This window comes from Saccostrea cucullata, unplaced genomic scaffold (assembly GCF_032062105.1).
Source record: "Saccostrea cucullata isolate Sc308-1 unplaced genomic scaffold, CSIRO_AGI_Scuc_v1 ctg9405, whole genome shotgun sequence".
In the NCBI taxonomy this organism is placed as follows: Eukaryota; Metazoa; Mollusca; class Bivalvia; order Ostreida; family Ostreidae; genus Saccostrea; species Saccostrea cuccullata.
The window spans coordinates 8,717-14,187 of NW_026924534.1; the positions used below are offsets into that span (position 1 = coordinate 8,717).

The window sequence follows — 5,471 nt, forward strand, 5'->3', positions numbered from 1 at the left end:
TTTTGATCGATTGAGTCCTTGTCTTAGACATGATGGGATTCTATAATCCGTTTCCAGTTACACAAAACATTTTAGATCAAGTAGAATACAAGACTTAGTGTGAGGATGTCTTTAAAAAGTGCGGTTTATTTGATCAGAAATTATTGTCTTATGTATCTTTCTAACACTTAAGTAAACATTCGTTATTAATATTGTATGAAATAATTGTACTGAATATATTTTGTTGAAATTAACGCAGTTTCTATAATAAAACATAAGATTTGTTTTTTTTAACAGAAGGGGGGGGGATAATATTCCTGATTAATTTTGCATTGTCAATTTAGATACCTGTAGCTTTCCTTTGACACACAAATTAGTATTTCTTTAAATATCAATAATTAATCTTTGAAAAAGAACATTATCAGCAAGTAAAATAAACGACTTATATACCCCCCCCCCCTCTTTTCACTTTAATCGCAAGTTTAAAAAAAATTTGACTTGGGAAAACTCTACGACCGGGCGAAAATGTATGAGGAGGAATGTCTCTTTTATAAAATATAACTTTCAGCCGTAGGGTATGCCGGTCCATTAAACTCGAAAACTAAGCATCTTTTTCTAGGATTGTCACTCCACTAATAAGACCGACGACATCAAAAAATATGAACTCAGTGCTTAAATGACTAATTGTGGCTTTGTTGTTCTTAAGAAGAATTTTTAAAAAAAAGATTTTTCCTATATATTCCTAATCATCCCTCGATAAAGGATTTTAAGGTCTGGACATTTAATTTAAAAAAAAACATAACACGTTTATTAATGTTTAACTTATTTCAGATGAGTTTAATATATGTACAACTTTGATCCCCTTCTTTAATCTGGTACTACCCTACCCTTGGGGGTCATGATTTTAACAAACTGGAATCTTCGCTACCCAAGGATGCTTCCATATCAATATGAACAATCATGGCGTTGTTGTTCTTGAGAAGAATTTAAAAAAAAAATCCTGTTTTTCTATGTAAAACTTTGATCGTCCATTGTGGCCCCACCCTTCCCCTGGGGGTCATCTTTTGAACAAACATGAATTTACACTACCTGAGAATTATTCAATTTGAGTTTCATCTTTCCTGGTCCAGTGATTCTTGAGAAGAAAAATTTTAAAGGATGCCATTAATTTTTCACTTACATGTTTGCGTAATTATCTCCCCTTTGAAAAGGGTGTGGCCCTTTATTTGAAAAACCTTGAATTTTTGTCACCCGGGAATACTTAGTGGCAAGTTCGATGGAAATTGCACCAATGGTTTTTGAGAAGAGAAATGTAAAAAAACGTTTACGGACAGATAGATGGACGCTGGACAAAATGTGATCAAATTTTTTTTTTCAATTTGGTGACATTAATGAATCGGTTTTAATGATTTTATGTCAATTATTACAGCCGTATGTAATCCAGCTTGTCAAAATGAGGGTGTCTGCGTGAGTCCAAATACATGTCGCTGTCCACCAGGCCGATACACGGGCCCCAACTGCAATATACGTAAGTCAGTTATCCATTCCTGATGTGGAATGCTTTTATTTGGAAAAAGATCTCTTATACAATGTACTGGAACTAAAAATTTTGCTCAACTTTTATCCAGTAGAGCTGTATTTCAATTTTCTACGCTTTAAACAATAAAATCGTAATATTAGTTGACATTTCAATGAATACGAGGGTCATTTAAAAAAATTGTAGACTTTTGTCTTAACTTTTTTATTTAACCTCATATCATATCCAAATTTCGTACACATAACTTAACAACAAATTCGAATAATTTGAATAAAAAAATTGGAACCTAATTATAATCAAATGCAATATTCTCCATCAGCAATGATCTGATGCAATAACTTTAGTTGACCTATTTGTTCCGCAGGTCAACGATAAGACCATATAACATTCCATATATACGTATTTACTATTTTGTTAAATTAGAAAAATAAGATTATATATGTATTTTTCAAAACATAATCCAGATTTTAATTTTATTTCGTTTTAATACATAAAACATTTTTTCTTGCATTATCATTTTAGCAAATGATACATTTGTTATAAATATATTCAACGATTTCTTGATAGTAAAAACGTAACAAAGGGAAGTAATCAAAAGTTGAACCCGCTTTTGATTGGTTAGTTTGGATCTTGAATTTCGAAACTCGAATTTTGAATCTCGAATTTCGAATATCGTATTTCGAATCTTGAATCTCGAATGAGCCTTCTGGGCTTTCGTAATACTGCGCTAACTTGCGGTATTCAATTTGTCGGCACGGCCAGTTGTGTTATAAGACCGACGACATCAAAAACTTTGAACTCAATGCTTAAATGACTAATTGTGGCTTTGTTGTTCTTGAGAAGAATTTTTTTAAAAAGATTTTTCCTATATGTTCCTAATCATCCCCCGATAAAGGATTTTAAGGTTTGGACATTTAATCTTTAAAAAAAACATATCATGTTATTAATTTTTAACTTTTTTCAGATGAGTTTAATATATGTACAACTTTGATCCCCTTCTTTAATCTGGTACTACCCTACCCTTGGGGGTCATGGTTTTAACAAACTGGAATCTTCGCTATCCAAGGATGCTTCCATATCAATATGAACAATCATGGCGTTGTTGTTCTTGAGAAGAAGATCTTTTTTAAAAAAAATTCCTATGTATTCCTATGTAAAACTTTGATCGTCCATTGTGGCCCCACCCTTCCCCTGGGGGTCATCTTTTGAACAAACATGAATTTACACTACCTGAGAATTATTCAATTTGAGTTTCATCTTTCTTGGTCCAGTGGTTCTTGAGAAGAAAAATTTTAAAGGATGCCATTAATTTTTCACTTATATGTTTGCGTAATTATCTCCCCTTTGAAAAGGGTGTGACCCTTTATTTAAAAAACTTGAATTTTTTTCACCCGGGAATACTTAGTGGCAAGTTCGATGGAAATTGCACCAATGGTTTTTGAGAAGAGAAATGTAAAAAAACGTTTACGCACAGATAGATGGACGCTGGACAAAATGTGATCAAATTTTTTTTTTCAATTTGGTGACATTACTGTACTCAATGAATCGGTTTTAATGATTTTATGTCAATTATTACAGCCGTATGTAATCCAGCTTGTCAAAATGAGGGTGTCTGCGTGAGTCCAAATACATGTCGCTGTCCACCAGGCCGATACACGGGCCCCAACTGCAATATACGTAAGTCAGTTATCCATTCCTGATGTGGAATGCTTTTATTTGGAAAAAGATCTCTTATACAATGTACTGGAACTAAAAATTTTGCTCAACTTTTATCCAGTAGAGCTGTATTTCAATTTTCTACGCTTTAAACAATAAAATCGTAATATTAGTTGACATTTCAATGAATACGAGGGTCATTTAAAAAAATTGTAGACTTTTGTCTTAACTTTTTTATTTAACCTCATATCATATCCAAATTTCGTACACATAACTTAACAACAAATTCGAATAATTTGAATAAAAAAATTGGAACCTAATTATAATCAAATGCAATATTCTCCATCAGCAATGATCTGATGCAATAACTTTAGTTGACCTATTTGTTCCGCAGGTCAACGATAAGACCATATAACATTCCATATATACGTATTTACTATTTTGTTAAATTAGAAAAATAAGATTATATATGTATTTTTCAAAACATAATCCAGATTTTAATTTTATTTCGTTTTAATACATAAAACATTTTTTCTTGCATTATCATTTTAGCAAATGATACATTTGTTATAAATATATTCAACGATTTCTTGATAGTAAAAACGTAACAAAGGGAAGTAATCAAAAGTTGAACCCGCTTTTGATTGGTTAGTTTGGATCTTGAATTTCGAAACTCGAATTTTGAATCTCGAATTTCGAATATCGTATTTCGAAACTTGAATCTCGAATGAGCCTTCTGGGCTTTCGTAATACTGCGCTAACTTGCGGTATTCAATTTGTCGGCACGGCCAGTTGTGTTATAAGACCGACGACATCAAAAACTTTGAACTCAATGCTTAAATGACTAATTGTGGCTTTGTTGTTCTTGAGAAGAATTTTTTTAAAAAGATTTTTCCTATATGTTCCTAATCATCCCCCGATAAAGGATTTTAAGGTTTGGACATTTAATCTTTAAAAAAAACATATCATGTTATTAATTTTTAACTTTTTTCAGATGAGTTTAATATATGTACAACTTTGATCCCCTTCTTTAATCTGGTACTACCCTACCCTTGGGGGTCATGGTTTTAACAAACTGGAATCTTCGCTATCCAAGGATGCTTCCATATCAATATGAACAATCATGGCGTTGTTGTTCTTGAGAAGAAGATCTTTTTTAAAAAAAATTCCTATGTATTCCTATGTAAAACTTTGATCGTCCATTGTGGCCCCACCCTTCCCCTGGGGGTCATCTTTTGAACAAACATGAATTTACACTACCTGAGAATTATTCAATTTGAGTTTCATCTTTCTTGGTCCAGTGGTTCTTAAGAAGAAAAATTTTAAAGGATGCCATTAATTTTTCACTTATATGTTTGCGTAATTATCTCCCCTTTGAAAAGGGTGTGACCCTTTATTTAAAAAACTTGAATTTTTTTCACCCGGGAATACTTAGTGGCAAGTTCGATGGAAATTGCACCAATGGTTTTTGAGAAGAGAAATGTAAAAAAACGTTTACGCACAGATAGATGGACGCTGGACAAAATGTGATCAAATTTTTTTTTCAATTTGGTGACATTACTGTACTCAATGAATCGGTTTTAATGATTTTATGTCAATTATTACAGCCGTATGTAATCCAGCTTGTCAAAATGAGGGTGTCTGCGTGAGTCCAAATACATGTCGCTGTCCACCAGGCCGATACACGGGCCCCAACTGCAATATACGTAAGTCAGTTATCCATTCCTGATGTGGAATGCTTTTATTTGGAAAAAGATCTCTTATACAATGTACTGGAACTAAAAATTTTGCTCAACTTTTATCCAGTAGAGCTGTATTTCAATTTTCTACGCTTTAAACAATAAAATCATAATATTAGTTGACATTTCAATGAATACGAGGGTCATTTAAAAAAATTGTAGACTTTTGTTTTAACTTTTTTAAGTAACCTCATATCATATCCAAATTTCGTACACATAACTTAACAACAAATTCGAATAATTTGAATAAAAAAATTGGAACATATCTTCATATTTATAAAAATTATGAAAAATTTAGAACAGCAAAAATGGGATCATGGAGCAACGCCAAATTCGACTAATTTACTAATTTTCACTTTATAGTATCTACAGCCATGCCTCTAATAAATGGAACTGAAACGATATAAAATTTACATGTTTAAATTAAGTCTTGCTGAATTACTTAAGATCCTATTAGGCAATGTAATATATTGCTCCATTTATATATATAATATATATATAAAGCACTAAAAATGACCAACGACACGAACAATAAAAATTGTCAAATTTTCGGGACGCCC

At 32.0% G+C, this 5,471-nt stretch overlaps 1 long non-coding RNA gene across 1 annotated transcript; it reads left to right on the forward strand.

Annotated features, from left to right (window-relative positions):
• Window positions 1–1,409: 1,409 nt before the first annotated feature.
• LOC134266657 (uncharacterized) lies at window positions 1,410–4,872 on the forward strand. The gene is made up of 3 exons (XR_009992014.1): window positions 1,410–1,507; window positions 3,095–3,193; window positions 4,780–4,872. It is a non-coding gene; the product is annotated as an uncharacterized LOC134266657 (long non-coding RNA).
• Window positions 4,873–5,471: the final 599 nt, after the last annotated feature.